Consider the following 17,437-nt stretch of genomic DNA (forward strand, 5'->3'; position numbering starts at 1 on the left):
GAATTTCAGTGAGTGTACTGAAGTCCCACCACCTCGATTATATACCATTCACAGCGATAACAATGCATTGAGTTGGGGTGTGCTCTGCACCCTGCTCATCGTGCTTTGTTTTTTCCATCCTCAAACCAAATTCACAAAATGATTACTATTATTCTTCCCAGTTTATAGATGAGAAAACGGTGTTCAGGGATGTTAAGTAACTTGTCTGAGCCCACTCAGAAGGAGCCAGAACAATGTGATCTCAAATTTCACATATTCACACATGTTAACTTATCCAATGTTCATTAAAAATGCATATAAACAACTAGGAAGCATTTGCTTTTTTTTTTTTCCCCTCAGTTTTTCAAATAAAGAACTGAAGGCTCATGACATCATCATTCCAAAATGGCAGTCTTGGGATCCCTGGGTGGCTCAGTGGTTTAGCACCTGCCTTTGGCTCAGGGCGCAATCCTGGAGCCTCGGGATCGAGTCCCGTGTCAGGCTCCCGGCATGGAGCCTGCCTCTCCCTCTGCCTGTGTCTGCCTCTCTCTATGTCTATCATAAATAAATAAAATATTTAAAAAAACAAAACAAAACTAAATGGCAGTCTTATAAGGGGGTCAAGATGAGCTAATTGGATGTTCCTATCACCATCTAGAGATAGGAAATTTGGATCTGAGACCCAGTCTTGCTTTGGGAAAGCTGCTTCACATTTTGAGTCTTAAATTCTTCTTTTATAAAAAGCACACTAATTGATGTGAGGGGACATATTTCAACAGTTTACATCAGTGTTCTCTTTTGAACTTCAGAACTTGCTAACGTAGCTGTAGAATGGACTATTAGCTAAAACAGTTTCCTGTTCCTTCTTCAGATTTTAAATTCCTTAAGTCTGGGGACTGCCTGGTATTTTTCATTATGTAATCTGGATACAGTCAGTGGTTGACACATAATGGGATTTCTATAAATGTCTGTTGGCTAAAAGAGTATCCAATAAACATTTAGAAAAGAATGCCCTCATCCTGCATAGCACATGAGCTATTATAGAAATTTAGTATCATTTTCTGTTCCATTTTAATCAATCAAATAAATGGCCACTATTGCATAAGATGTCAATACAATTATTTAAATCAAAATCATTCTTGAACATGACTTCACACTTAATGCAGAAGGAAGAATTAGCAATATACCCACAGACAATGATGGTTTACTGGTTGCAAACTATTCCAGGCACTGACTTAATTCAGTGTCCAGGTATAAAATCCTGTGGCTAGAAATTCACTTATTACTTTGAGCTGAACCTCCAGCGAACTTTAAACTTAGATAGCCTACTGCTTATTTGGAATTTCCATCTGATTATCTAATAGACATTTTTAATTTAATATTTCCAAAACTAAGATTCCAATCTTTTCCTTGAAATCTGCTCCTCCCATGAGTGACCCCATCTCAATAAATGACAACTCCATTCATTAAGTTCCTCAGGTCAAGAACCTGGGAATTATCCATAACTGTTCTCTTCCGATTAATATTACCCACATCCAATTTATCAGCTATTCCTTTGGACTTTACTTCGAAAATTACCTGTAGCCCCATCATTTCTCTTGTCCTGCATGACTACCATCAGTGCGAGTCATTATCTTGCCTCTCTCACTCTGTAAAAATAGCCCTAACTGTTCTCTCTTCTTTGACCTTTGCTCACTCATAGTTTAAAAATCTGTTTTTGTCTCTCCTCTCTTCCAGTTTCTCATATTTCAAAATCTTACCCTTAATCTTCTCCTGCCTCAGTGGACTTCATGCCATTCTTCATACACACATTCTCAGGGCCTTAATTTTACTCTTTCCCCAGCCTGAGATGTATGTCTTGTCCACTCTGAGATCCTACTGCCTAAAACAGTGTGAGGCACCTTAAAGGAACTTGGTCAATAAATGTTGAGTAAATGAAGTATATACTATGTAGATTCATTTTGAAAAATATCCTCTATGACCATTCTTCATTCATTCAACAAAGTATCTGGGAGCTGCTATGTGTCTGACATTGGGACGAAATTGTAAAGGTGATGACAAAGATCCTACACTCTGAGCCTGTGTATTTCTCAGAGCACTAGGCATTATGCACATTTAAATGAACTAATAAATTATTAAATAAGTGAACATCCTGTATAATATTGAGATAGGGAATGGAGGCCCTTCTGATAATGTATTCAGTAAGCAAGCAGAAAACTGAATCATGGGAAATAAGCAGTCATGTGAAGAGTGGCCATCAGTCTGTCATGGAGGAACAACATGCACAAAGCCCTGGAGTAGGAAGAAATTTTATAATATTCTTTATTTTATTTTATTTTTTAGAGTGAGAGGGAGAGAGAAGGAGGGAGGGATAGAGGGAGAGAGAGAGAATCTTAAGCAGACTCCACACTTAGTGGAAGCCCAACACAAGCTCAATCTCATGACCCACTGACTGAGCCACCCAGGTGCCCCAATTTTGTAATATCCTTAAAAGTGATAAAAGATTAATATGACTAACTATAGTGAATGAAGGATAGAATTGTGGGAGATGGTATTTAAAAAATAAAGTGGGGATGAAATCATATCCATATGGCATTTGGACTTTATTCTATATCAAATGAGAAGTTATCTACACAGAGAGGGGTGTAATTGGAATAACTTTTTTTAAACTATTACTTTTGCTGCTATGCAAGACAGTAGAGGGGCAACAGACAAATATGGAACCGGGGAGAGGCTGTTGCAAAAATGGAAGAAAGATAGTGTATTGGTTTCTGATGGCTGCTATAATAAAGTATCACCAACCCAGTAGTTTAAACAACAAAAATGTGTTGTTTCATGGTTTTGGAGGCTAGAAATCTGAGATCAAAGTGTCAGCAAGATTGGTCACCTCTGTGAGAGAGAATCTATCCCATGTCTCTTCCCTAGCTTTTGATGGTCACTAGCAACCTGTTGCATGCCTCGGCTTGTAGATGTATCACCTGCTTTCTACCTCCCATATGTTTGTCTGTCTCTAAATGTCCTCTTTTTTTTTTTTAAAGACAAAGTCCTATTGGATTAAGGCCCACCCTAATGACTCATTTTAGCTTAATCACCTTTGAAAGACTCTATCTCCAAATAAAGTACATTTGAGGTACTGGAAGTTAGGGCTTCAACATATGAATTTTGGGGAGACCCATGTTAACCCGGAATAGAGGAGATGGTGGAGTTGATGAGGAGATACCAGTGCATTGATGTGACCAGTGAGGAATAAGGAGGAGTAGACCTGAATCCAGTATTTAATAACTGGTTTGCAAACTATGCAGTTACTGGAAAAGTAAGAGTAAGGTAGAAGCAGGTGTTCTTTTTTTTTGAGGAAGTGTGGTTTGAAATGACTTTCAGATGTCTAAATAGAGATATCATATAGACAATAGGACATACGAGTCTAGGGATGAGAGAAGTAGTGAGTGGAGATGTAAACTTGCATTCAGCAAATAGAGATAGCTTGTGAAGCCTCAGAATTTTGAGATTACCTGGGGATGGAAGATTGAGAAGAAAAGAGGCCCAAGCTCATGCCTGGAGGCACTACAGACTTTAAGAGGTAGGAAATAAAAGGAGCCTGCATAGGAGAGCCATAAGGAGCAGTCGGTGTTATGGGAAGAAAGCCAATTCTCTTGCTCATATTACAGGAGCAAAGACAGGAAAGAGCTTCTAGAAGGGCAGAGTAGTATGCTGCATCAGTTACCACTGAGAGGGGAACAAGATAAGGAAAGGGTCTGTAAAGCATGGCAATGCAAAGGTTGTAGAGTGACTCCGACGAAAGTGCCTTCAGTCTAGTGATGGGGCAGAGGCCAGCTGGAAGATGCTGGATGGGTGTACATGGAAGAAAGCGATAGTGAAGAGGTCATCGGAAGAGGAAAATTGAGGTCAAGCCTGGATCTTTTTTTAAGGATCTTGTATTCCGATGGGAATAAGCTACTCTAGAAGGAAAATACAAGAAAGCTAGAGCAAAGGTGACTCTGAAGCAATTATGACCACCTTCTAATACAGATGAGAACACAAGGCTCTATGACATCAGGAAAATCCTTACAGGTCAGACAACCAGCAAGTGACAGAGGCAGATTTCAAACCAGGACCTGACTGGCTCCAACACCACTACTGTTTCCTTAACAACAGGCAGTCCCTCTGAAGTGAGGTAATGCCCATCTAATATCATGTTATTACTTTATTTTCTGCAGGAAAATTGTCACCCTATTCTTTTTACAGATTTCCTTTTGAGTTTTGGAAATGTCTGAATTCAAAAACTTGAACCACTCTAAACAATTATACTCTTTCATAGATGCTTGCATTGAATGTTGCAAGTAAAAATAAATAATTATGAAGTTTGGACTCTTTAGGAAATAAATGTTAGAATATGGACTGAGCTTACAGAAAGAATTAGAGCTTTCAAATGAAATATGAACTGAGATCTCATACATGCTTCTGTTTGGAAAGAACAGGTGGGGATCTCTTTCTATGAAGAGAAAAGAAAAAGATCTTGACAAAAAAAATGCTTTACAGGAGAGAAATGGAACATAATTAATGGTCACAGATTAAGAATTAGAGTTTAAAAGGAAAACTAATGTTTGCTGTGTTTTCTTCCCTCCAAATAACTTCTAACAATAATATGGCTTTGAGAAACCTCAGATGCAGAAGAAAAACAAAAATAATAGCTTTTCTCTAGTTATAAATAAAAATGAATGCTTGGATGACAATTGCTGATAACAGTTAATTAAGGACAAACAAAATTAATTTGTACTCACATTCAAGAGTATGTACTACTCTAACCTTTGTTTTAACTTGGATATAATCTTTCTCGAGAAGAAAAAGCACAAATTAATTAATATGAACTGTTTTTCCAATAAAGTTTAACATTTCAATTTAAGAGAACTAATAAGTACAATTGTCTTTCTAGTGCAGATTTTCTCATTTTTCTTCTTTTGTAGAAGCTTCCAAATCTTCCCTCAGCTTTTGAAAACTAGAACTACATTTCCCTGGAGGCAGCTAAACAAAATTTTAGACCAGAGTCTAACCTTGACTTTGTAAAATCATTTTAATAACAAAAATTTTACAAGAAGTCAATATAAGTATCTCTCTATTCACATAAACAAGTTCTTTCAAGGAAATACCAATTGTATGTCAATTTAAAAAGTGATTCAAACTGCACCTCTCATCCAAAGGGAATTAACTCCTCTCCTTAGAAATGCTGGCGTTCATTTTTTGGCTCTGTTAGTCCTGAATAGTTCAATAAATGCTGAGCTTCAGTGTAATGTTTGCAAATAGAAGAAAAATTGCCCCAACTCTGTCTACCCTACCAGAATAGTTTGAGAATTTAATCAGATAATAATAGATATAGATAAAGGAACACTTTTAATAGATTGCTAATAGTATCATACCCCTGTGCTTGTCTGTAGAACTGTCCATTAAAAGTCAGAGACAATTGGTTTGTATTGACTGCGTAGAGGTCATATTTTATGGGCTTTTCTCTTGTGAAAGTGTTTACATTAGGAAAGTCATCTTGGGCTTGCTGGTGATTGTAGAGCACTCCAGCTGTTCCACTCATTAGGAAGATGGCTTCATTATGAAAACAATAATTTAGGGATGAATATATTTAAAATACTAAAGTAAATGAGAGTTTTATTCTCAGAAAACTATTTTCAGTAACACTATTTGGGGGTCCGTCCTTCTAGAAACCAGGGCAATGGAAAGCACAAGCATCAGAAGGCACTTCCTTGATTTGGCACAAAATGGTACCTTGAAACAATACAAAAACCATTTGTAGCTTTGATCAGTTTGCAGAGGACATAAGTTGATGGTCACTCCTTTCCTGAGGACAAGAAATGAGAGGCCGCTTCACTGAGCCGAGTTTAAATATTCCCTTTCTGACAACAAAGCTGTTGGCCAGCTACAGCGACAAGCATTTGGTATGGTTTTCCATAATTCTGATGAAAGGCCACCATATCCATAAGTTGTGGAAGTGCCAGATTTTGTGAGACTTCTGTCTTAGTTTATTCAGGATACTCTATAACAAAATACCCACTGGGTAGCTTATAAACAACAGAAATTTATTTATCACAGTTCTGGAAGCTGTAAGTCTGAGGTCAGGATGCTGGCATGGTCAGGTGAGGGCCCTCTTCTAGCTTTTAGACTTCTCCTCGTATCCTCGCATGGCAGAAGGGACTAGGAGATTCTCTGGGGAGTCTTTTGAAAGAGCATTATCCCATTCATAACAGCTCCGCCCTCATGATCTAAATGTTTCCCAAACATCCCATCTCCTAATACTATCACACTGGGAGTTAAAATTTCAACATACATAATCTAGGGAGACATATTCAAACCACAACTACTTCCAATGCTTGCACCAAGAGTTCTACAGAACATCCACTCTTACAGTTCCATATGTATTTTTGTTCTTAGTCTGAAGACTTTTGCTTTCCTTTTGCAAATAACTAATCATAATTCTTTTTTTATATGCTCTGCAATTATAAGTTAGGGAAATTATCCCCTTTGCTTCAAATTGTAGAAACAAAAATCATACCCAGCATTTGTGACATAGCATTCTTTTTTTTTAATTTAAATTCAATGAGCCAATTTATAGTACCTCATTAGTTTCAGATGTAGTTTAAATAATTTAAAATTTAAATAATTTAAAAGTTGTGTTTAACACTCAATGCTCATCACATTCCATGCCCTCCTTAATGCCTCATCACCCAATAAACCCAACCCCTTGCCTCCCTCCCTTCCAGCAACCCTCAATTTCCTAGAGTTAGGAGTCTCTCATGGTTTTTTGCCCTCTCTGATGACTTCTCATTCAGTTTTCTCTCCCTTCCCTATGGTCCTCTGCCCTGTTCTTTATATTTCACGTATGAGTGAAACAATATGATAATTATCTTTCTCTGATTGACTTATTTTGCTTAGCATAATATCCTCCAATTCCATCTCATTGATGTAAATAGTATGTAGTCATTGAATGAGCTTGGAATGTAGAGGCTTTTCTGCTTACTATAAAACATTCCTCATTGTAGAGCTCTCTCAACCACACCACCGTGTGGCTAAGCCCCATCTGTCCTCCCAAGACTGTTCCATCTAGATTCCCTGGATTTATTCAGAACTATCTTGCTGCATATGTCAACCATCCAATGACTTACTCACATGCTTTGTTAGAGCCAAATATCCTCAGTTCTGTGTCTTAACTTATTTTGTGTGTTTTAATTTCAGTTTATTGTGGTAAGAAAACTTAGCATAAGATCTTTCTTCTCAAAGGGTTTCCAAGTGTAAGATATAATATAGGGACAAGGTTGGACAAGTAGACCTCCAGATCTTGCCTCACAGAAATGTCATGCCCATTGATTAATAATCTCCAATTTCCCTCCCCCTAGCCCCCAGGGACACCATTCCACTCTTTGATGCTATACATTTGACTACGGTAGATACTTCATATGAGTGTAATCGTACATTATTTGTCTTTCTGAAACCAGCTGTTTTCACATAACATGATGTCATCGAGGTTCATCCACAGTGCTGCAACTGCGCCTCACTTTAGAGGGTTCAGAGGACAGGTTTGTCTTCTCCCTACATCTCTGGTTCTGTAACTGGAGATTTGTTTTCCTTCTTATATAAACTATGTCCAACTTGTTTCCCTTCTCAAAGAGCAAATGTGACTCATTAATTTATAATCGACTTTCTTTTGAATTTTATTTTAGATTTATAAAAAAAATTGTGAAGATTGTAGAGAGTTCCCATATACTCCACACCTGATTTCCCCTATGGTTACCATCTTACATTAGTACATTTGTCAAAAGCAATGAACCTGTATCATTATATTATTAACTAAAATTTATACTTTCTTAGTTTTTATCAAATGTCCTTTTTCTATCCCAGGATCCCATCTACGATACCATATTGTTCCAATTAGTTTAGTTTTTAAATAAACAAACATGGGACGCCTGGGTGGCTCAGCGGTTAAGCATCTGCCTTCACCTCAGGGTGTGATCCCAGGGTTCTGAGATTGAGGCCCACATCGGGCTCCCTGTGTAAAGCCTGCTATGTCTCTGCCTCTGTCTCTGTCTCTGCCTCTCTCTCTCTCTGTAGGTCTCTCATGAATAAATAAATACAATTTTAAAAAAATGCACAAACAACAAAATTATTATATATTTCTTGATATAGTTTCTCAGAAACTCCAAAGTACTCTCAAGAAAAAAAAAAGGGGGAGGGGTAAAAAAAAGCCCACAAAGTTTCAGAAAACCAAAACTGTAACTTTCATGAAATTATAAATCAGAGAGTGGCTTTTGATAGCATTCTCTCTAGTTATCTATTTTACTAGTGATGACACAAGGGCCCAGAAAGCAGGTGAGTTCTTACCCAGGTTTCACTGCATGTTGATGATGGAATTGGGACTGAAGCACTTGATAGATATTTTTGAGCATTCACCATTGGTTCTGGCAAATTTCTGACCTCAGAAGTCTGGCCATACCTAAAGTAGAAGACAGGAAGTTTCCACCTGACCTTCTTGCAGCTAGGATTGGAGCATGTGACCTGGTTTCTTTGGGTTAGACTTGCGTTTGGAAATAAACAACATGAGGAGGTGATATCTGGAGACAGAGCCAGTTATTCCTTCAGACAGGGTGACAGTGGGACCTTTGGCATCTACTCCGCAAGTGCCCTGGGTAAGAGTCAGGTTTGTCTTAGAGAAGCCCTCATGGTGTGATTATATACACTGTGTCTGGTCCTACAGCACCAAGGCCCACTCTCTGACCATCCTTGGGGTACATGGTATTACCTCATATCTCTTAATACATTTCTTCTCTGTATGAGTAATGAAGAGATTATAGTGTTTAAAATAGGAATTCTGACCAATAAAATTGAAATTATCAGACACTTCTTTCATGATCAATTTTGTTTATTTCTACTATGTAATTCATCTCCCAAAGTTTGATTTGTAGCAAAGTGGTGATACTTCTGTGTATTAATGCCTTCCTTTCATTCCTCTTACACTTAAATGAAAAACATAGGAAAAAGGAAAAATGTGTCGGTGCATATAGTCATTTGTTAAGACTGCCACAACAAAGTAGCACAAACTGAGTGGCTTAAAAACAGAAACTTATTACCTCAGAGTTCTGGAATCTAGATGTCCCAGATCAAAGTCTTGGAGAGCTTGATTCCTTTTGAGGGTTGTGAGAGAGAATTTTTCGAAGCCCCTCATCATTTCTAGCACTTTTCTGGCAATCCTTGTTATTTCTTGGCTTGTAGAAGCATTACTCTGACTTCTGCTTTCTTCATCACATGACATTCTCCCTGTGTGCCTATCTGTGTCAGATTTGCCCTTTTATTTAAGATACCAGCCATATTGGATTAAAGCCTACTCTAATGACCTCACTTCACCCTGATTACCCCATAAAGACCCTCTCTCCAAATAAGGTTACAATCTAAAGTACTGGAGGTTAGACTTCGACAAAGGAATTTAGGGGACACACAGTCCAGCCCTCCTGACTAGATGATCAGCTTACTGAAGCTAACTCACGCAGGGTCATAAGCACTACTGGGGCACTAGGACTAGGACTCTGAGGGCACTGGTAACTAGGTAACTAGGTGGTGGTATAGTCTGTAGCTCAATCTATGAATTTCCTGTCAAGAAACCAGGGTCTAGATCAGGCTTTAGGCAGGGGGATCTCTACAGGTGATAATAACGTCATAGGCTTTCATATCTTCCCAGAGAGAAACTGATTACATTTCCTCCTTCCTTCCTTGGTCCTCCTGCTCTGCACAAAATCAATCACCAAGCCTGTCAACACCACCTCTTCACTATCACCTGGCCATTCTCTTCTTTCAAATCCCTACTGCATGGCCATATTGCACACCCTCATTTGTTATTTAAACGGTGACAATAACTTTATTTTATTCAAGTATCTGTAAGGCTGCATTTTTGTTTAACCTGCTTTTGCATTTAAATCTTTGCTTATTTGAAATTTATTTTGAGTAAGAAATAAAGATGTGATCCCAATTAATTTTTCCCCTCTAATGTCTTGCCAATTGTCCCAATACAATTTATTGAATAATCCATATTTCAATACTGATTTCAGTGCTGTCTTGGCCAAAGATTAACTTTCTAGTGTTTTTGGCTCTAATTTGGATTCTCTTTCATTCATCATTTTGCCATTTTCTATATTGATTCCTGTTTTAGAGAAGATTTATGATATATATTTATGACATTAAAGCTATTTTTTATTACTCCCCATTTCAGAGTTATCTTTCCTATTGAATATTTATAAGATAAACTTTAGAATAATTATGTCAATTCAAAAAAATCACTGGGATTTTTAGATTGAGGATGGGCTAAACTTTATGATACTGAGTGCCCCTCATTGCAACTCAGGTAAGCTTCTTCACTTACTCATCCTCTCATTTTCCACTAAGTAGGTTCTTTTGGGTATCATCAGAAAAAAATACTATGTATTTTTATTAAGTGTACTTATATTTGTTTGATGCTATTGCAGTTATGAATGGAATTTTTTTATTCTATTTTCATTTTGTTTTTCTTAAGAGAAAACTATTTAGTTTTGTATTTTTATTTATATCTGTCAAGATTACTGAACTTATTGTATGCACTGGTGACTCAAGAGGTCTTGTAAGGTTTTCCAGAAATGCCATCATATCATCTTCATGACATTATTGTTTTCTACTTCTGTCAAAGTTTGACCTCAAAAAACAGAAAACATAAAAGATCAGAGAGGGTGATCACATAAAAACAAAAGTTAAAATCTGAAATTTAATAAATAATTTTATCAGCTTTATACTAAGAGCTAACACAACAAAAAAGACAGCTATGTCAATAGAGAAATAAGCAAAAAATATATAAATATTAATTTATAATTATTTATTTTATTATAACTTATAGATTATAAATTTATAAATTATATTTATACATTATAAATTAGTTATAAATTTGTTAATTTATTATTATTAATATATAAATATATAAGAATATATAAATATCTAATTCCCCAAACATGAATGACAAATAGGAAACCTATAAAAAAACATTAAGCCCTAATTAAAGGAAAAATTCAGCAATAAAATGAGATATTTTGCAGCTTATAATGTTGATGAAGATTAGAAGTATCAGCATCAGTGACTATGGTGTTAAGGGAAAGAGGCACTTTCATGCAATGCTATAGGAAATAGAAACTGGTATAGCAAATTTGGAAAAGAATTTAACAATAAGACTCAAAATTTATATCCTATATCTCTTTAACTCAGATTGCCTTTGCAGTTAATTTTTCCCTACATGTTCTCAGGAAAGTCTAGAGGGATGCTGGGTGGCTCAATCCATTGAGCATCCAGCTTTTGATTTCAGCTCAGGTCATGATCTCAGGGTCATGAGATCAAGACCTGAGTCGGGCTCTGTGCTGAGTGTGGAGCCTACTTAAGATTTTCTCTTTCCCTCTCCCTCTCCTCTTCTACCTCTCCTTGTACTCTCTTTCTCTCTAAAAAAATAATAAAAATTAATGAAAGTATACAATAACACATGCTCTATGGATATTCAACACAGCATTTTTTATAACAGCAAAAAGCTAATGTCCATCCATAAGGGATTGGTTAAATGAATGATAGTACATGTGTGTAACGGAATACTCTATAGCCACTTAAATAATAGCAAAGAGCTATATTTATGCACATATAAAAACATTCAGAACATTTTACATGGCAATAAAGTAGCATGTGTATTATAATCCCATTTCTTTAAAGTTATTTTTATATTTATATACTGTCTTAATCTGTTTGGGCTGTAGAATAGAAAACCATAAACCAAGTGGCTTATTAAACTACCAACATTATTTCTTACAGTTCTGGAGGATGGAAAGCCCAAAATTATGGTGCTGGCAGATTTGGCATCTGCCGAGAACCCTCTACCTAGCTGGCCAACTTTTCCTATAACTTCCCATTGTGGAAGGGGTAAGAGCCCTTTTTCAGACTACCTTGATAAGGGCACTAATCACATCTTAATATCATCACCTTGAGGGATGGGTTCCAACATATGAATTTAGGGGACAGAGGACAAAAATATTCAGACCATAGCATATACTTGCATACGTTTCCAAAACTGTCACCTATTTAAAATCAATGTAATGCCTTTTCACTAGGACACTATTCAAACTCTGATAGTGTCCCATGACCTACTTATCTGCTGCCCTGATCTAATCTGGTTTTTCTTTTCCTCTACAATCTTAAATCATAGCATGGTCCCTTCCTCATTTTGCCCAGACACACTGGTGCCTCTGGATCCCCCAAGTTCTGTCTCACTCAATGTCTATGTCTGCTTCTTCCTCTATGCAGCCTTCATGTCTCAGTTGAAATATTCTTTATCGAAGCCTCCTTTTCCTGCTCTCTGGAAACCTCCCCAGTCCATATCAGCACACACTGTTTCCTCTTCTCATGGCATTTGTTACAGCCTTCAATTGTTTATGCGTTGAGCTGTTTTCCTGTTTATTATCCACCTCAGTCACTATACTGGAAACACAATGAAACCAACGACCATAAAATTTCTCATTCATCACTGCCTGACACTGTTAAATGATCAATAAATATTTTAAAATGAATGAATACACATGAAGAGATTTCTGTATGTAGTCTCTGAAATGTTAACGATGTTTATCTCTGGTTATTGGGATTTAGATTATTTTAAAACTTCTTCATATACTTCTTATGCATTTCTGCACTGATAATACAATAATTGTATTTCTAATTATAAAAATCTCTTTTCATTTATTTACTCATCTATACATATCAATGTGCGTATATGAATGTATATATAGAGAGTGTATGTTTATGTGCATGTGTCTAGTTATTAAGCTTGCATCTTGGGGTGCCTGGTAGCTCAGTCCATTAAGCATCTGCCCTCGGCTCAGGTCATGATCCTGGGGTCCTGAGATCGAGTCCCACATCAGGCTCCCTGATCAGTGGGAAGTCTGCTTCTCCCTCTCCCTACTTCTGCTCTCTCTCTCTCAAATAAATAAAATATTTTTTTAAAGCATGCATCTGATCAATACTTCTCTATAGCCTGATTCACTATCACTTAACAGAATACATTTTAAACACTTTAGTGTGATATCCAACTCTTTTACAAAACTGCTTCAAGGTCCCATTTAAATCTATTTTTTTCTAGATTAATTCATCCTGACAGCTCACCCTGGGCTTCAACCACAATGCAAAGCATCCCTGCCTTGGATGACACATGGCACTCATATCTCTCTGAGATTGTACATGATCTGTCTTCCTAAAGAACACTCATCTCTATGCTCTCTGCTTGATAAACTCTCAGATTAGTCCTAGCAGTAGGGTGGCAGTGGGCTCTGTAAAAATGTAGTTCCTAGGTTTCTGGAGACTGGATTCTACCTCCAGAATGTGAACTCTCTAAGGCCGGGAACTTTGTCTTATTCAACTTTGATTCTGTAGCCCAGGTGATGTCTATCGTAGGAATTGTTTTTGAATTATGTTGCAAGCAAATTTTACAAAGAGAATATTCTAGGTACTATTTTTTATAATAATTAGTTCCCAAAGTATCAAAATAACAACAATCATTTTATCATCTGTCACTGCTTCTCTGAGTTGGAAATAAGAAGGGCTCAGCTGGGCAATATTTGGCTCAGGGATGCTCATGCGTTTGTGCAGTCAGATAGCAGGTGGAAGTAGAATGGGGGGACTGGACCTAGCAGCTGAATGGTCATCTTTATCTCCCCATGTAATCTGCATGTCTCTCTGTATCCTTTCTCCACATAGATAACGGTAGTCATATGCCATTATACCACTATCTGGTATATTTGCTGATAGTTTGGGTTTCCTTATAGCATGGTGACTCCAAAGTAGAATGACTGCTCACACATCAGCTTCAGGTTCCAAGAGCAAATGTCCCAGCTAACAACAGTGCATGCTTCCTTGCATTCAACAATCTAGCCCCAGAAGTCATCCCTGCTGCTGCTTCTTGATCAAGAGTGAAGAGTGAGCCGCAAAGGCCAGCCAAGACTCTGGAGGAGGGGACATGGATCTCACTTGCCAGTGAGATGACTATCAAAAAATTAGAGAAGATGTTTTCAAGTCACTGCACAGATTTTTATAACTGGTACCTGCATCCCCTGCAAAGACCTTTACTTACAGTCCCAATAAAGGATCAAAGGATCTGGGTATTTCACAGGCTGAAATTATTAACACTTAATGCAAGAACTACATTCTCAGCTTAAAGAGAATGCATTCTAATTGTTTTTTTTCCAGCCTGTTTAGACTGAAACAAACACAAGTTAAAAAAAACAACAACAACAACAAAAAAAAAACACCTGGAAGTGACAAAAAGTGCAGCTTTGATGTTTATAATTTACAACCGATGTAGAAGTTGCCAATTTCTGCTTTTATCTGTAGTTGTGCTCCTTCCTTGGATGCACTGAAATCAAAGAGTTCTGTTGGTTAAAGAGTCTCTCTTTGAATCTGGAAGATGCTACTCAGGTAGATGTATTGAGGCTTAGCTCCAAATTCACATCATAGATCTTACAAAAGGAAGGAATTTTAGAGCTCTCAGAGGCCAAGTGTGTTCACAGGCTCATTTCTCCATTCCTTATACTGGAGACAGGGTTCAAGCAGCCTGGTGGAGAGCAAGTCTGGAGAGGTAGCCAAATTTGAAGGTTCAGAATGGCAAAGGGGACCTGAACATCAGAGAAATGATTAGGAGCATTAAATTCTGCTAAGGGATGAAACAAATCACATCACTGCATTAAAAAAAATACATGTATAGATTTATAGATTTGCTTTTTGGAGGGTCATCATATGGAAGTGGGATTCAACAACCAAATATTTTCTAGCCTCTTATTTGTGTGAGGCCCTCAACCTGGCTCAGGTTGCCTACAAAGAGCATACTCTGGCTGGTTGGAGAGCTACTGCCTTTTCTGGGAGTGAGGTTGAGCATTAGGAATGGGACTTCAGCTGAAACCTTAGGAGTGTTGAGTCTATCAGGAGGAGGGCTGGTGAGGGCTATGGAGCATGTGCAGCCCATGCCCCATGCATGAATCCATGCATGTATGCAAACTGACTTTGCACTAAGAGGGGCCATGGGAGATAGGGCTGCACAACAGTAGAGATCTCGTCTATGCCAAATCAAACTGTGCTGTCTGAAATTGGAATAATCATCTCCCAATACCTTCAGTTCTACCATTCAGATGCTGTACCATAAGTATTAAATGAAGTATTTCCTATTATTTTATTTTCTTCAAGTAAAAGCATTTACTAAACTTATAACTCAGTGAGGTATATTTTTTCATCTTTACAAAGCCCCTCCCCCAAATATCAATAAATCAAAAACTGATAAAATAAGCATTTATTATATCTAAGGTCGGCTTCACATGGGGGAGTTAGAGTAACAAAAATCAGTACTGTGTTTGGAAGACCTACTGTGTGCCAGGAATGATGCACAATATCAATTAATCTTCAGAAATGTTTGCATTATGCATTATTTTTCAAATTTTATGTTGAAAAAACTGACCTTGAGAGGTTAGTCCATTTCTCTGAGGTTATCACATTATGGATAGTGCTCCTGGGATTTAAACATAGGCCTATTGTGACTTCCATGTGCTTGTTCTATGATAACACACCATTTATAGTTTTTGAAAACTGACCAAATAAGTGGGTTTAAATCACATGCAAAGAAGGATATAAGTAAATGGATGATGTTTTCTTTCTTCTAACTTTTTTTTTCATTTAAACAATGGCATCGTGATACGGAAAGAGTATCCAGGTTTGAGTTCTGTCTATTCACTGACACTGTGTCCTTTGTCAAGTCACTCATTTTGCCTTGTTGAGCTTATTTCTTCATCCTAATTATGGAAGTTAATAACTTCCTCTCTGCTCATACCTTGAGATTATTATGAAATTAAGATAAAACACTGTATAGGAAAGTATGTGGAAAACTGATGACTCTAGATATCTCTCAATTGAAATACTGCCCTTGTTAGTCATTTAAACATCTGCTGGATCTATTTCTGGCCCATAGACCCCTTTAGGGGTTTGGTTTTCAAGAGATGCATTGTTCATTGTAGATGGAAAGGTGTGTGGAGAGATACTATGTGTTGCCATTCCCACAAACATGAGCCATTACGAGAGCTGGTTTTCCTTTGGGTCTTTTCCAACCTTGATATTCTTTGAGATCCCTGGAGGGTGCCCTGCCATATGCCCTGGGTGCTGTAGTGACTCACCATGGATCCAGGCCTCCATGCACAGATTTAAATGTGGTGAACCTGCCAAGAGACGGAGAAGATCACATAGCCATTTTTAGTTCTCGTGACTTGAAAAGCATATTTATTCATTTATCATTCATGTATTTGTTCATTGATATGGTAAACATTTATTGAGTACTTGAGAACTGGGTACACAAATGAAAGAAAAAAAATTCAAGAAAGAAGGTAAACGAGGTCCAATTCCCAGCTGGGATACAGTCTCCAGTATACTACAGGAGACAGATATGTGAACAAAAACATGTGTAAAACAACACCATGACATTGATAGGCACTCTTGAAACTACTACACTACTTCATGAAGGTTGAAGTAACCAGGCTGAGTTTGGGTCTTACTTGCTGAAGAGAATCCAGCCTAGAAGCAAGTACCTTGAGTTTCATATAAAATAAAAGTCAGGAGCCCAGTATTGGACATTAGGGGTGAATGAAATAAATAATCCACAAATATGGGAACACAAGGACAAGCAATACAAACCAAGGGATCTGACCATTGCTGTGAATGGCCCTGAAGCCCTGGTAACCAATAACCAGTGACCAATGAGTTGAGAGTGATCTGTGCTAATCTAAAGGTTTGGAGCCAGATATATACAAAATGGAAACTAAACAAGAAGCAGCATTTGTGCTGGACCTTGACAGCTCTTATAACTGCTCATGACTGCAGTTGTATGATGGAGATCGCACACAGGAGATTCTTACACTCCAAGCAAGCAACCAACGTATCACAGAAAGTAATTAAAGTTGGAGACGTGTCCTCCAGTATTCATTGGCCCTTGTCTATTTCTGAGCCAATCTGGCTTTTTGATCACATCAAAGAGAAGAAAACTTTTTTTAATTTTTTTTTTTTTTTTACTTTTTGTTTGCTGGGAAGCCTAGGGTCATAAAGACAAGAAGACTGGGTTCACTAGGATATTAACTTTAAAAGCTGCACTCAGGGGTGCCTGGGTGGCTCAGTGGTTAAGTGTCTTGCTCTTGATTTTGGCTCAGGTCATGAGCTTAGGGTAATGAGATCAAGTCCAGCATCAGACTCTATACTGGGCATTGAGCCTGCTTGAGATTCTCTTTCCCCCATCCCTCTCCTTTCACCCCTCCTGCTTCTCATGCTGTCTCTCAAATCAATAAATAAGCAAATAAATACAAAAGATCCATCCAGGTACCTAGTCAGAGATAGGAGA

The 17,437-nt window shown here is 37.6% G+C and overlaps 1 long non-coding RNA gene across 3 annotated transcripts in view; it reads left to right on the plus strand.

The window, feature by feature from the left end:
* Positions 1-4,040: 4,040 nt before the first annotated feature.
* The window catches only part of LOC140621169 (uncharacterized), a 63,417-nt gene continuing 50,020 nt past the window's right edge, over positions 4,041-17,437 (plus strand). For all 3 annotated transcript variants that reach the window (XR_012020903.1, XR_012020902.1, XR_012020901.1), the window contains exon 1: positions 4,041-4,150. This is a non-coding gene — a long non-coding RNA (uncharacterized lncRNA). The remainder of the gene's footprint in view (positions 4,151-17,437) is intronic.

This window comes from Canis lupus, chromosome 2 (genome assembly GCF_048164855.1).
Source record: "Canis lupus baileyi chromosome 2, mCanLup2.hap1, whole genome shotgun sequence".
In the NCBI taxonomy this organism is placed as follows: Eukaryota; Metazoa; Chordata; class Mammalia; order Carnivora; family Canidae; genus Canis; species Canis lupus.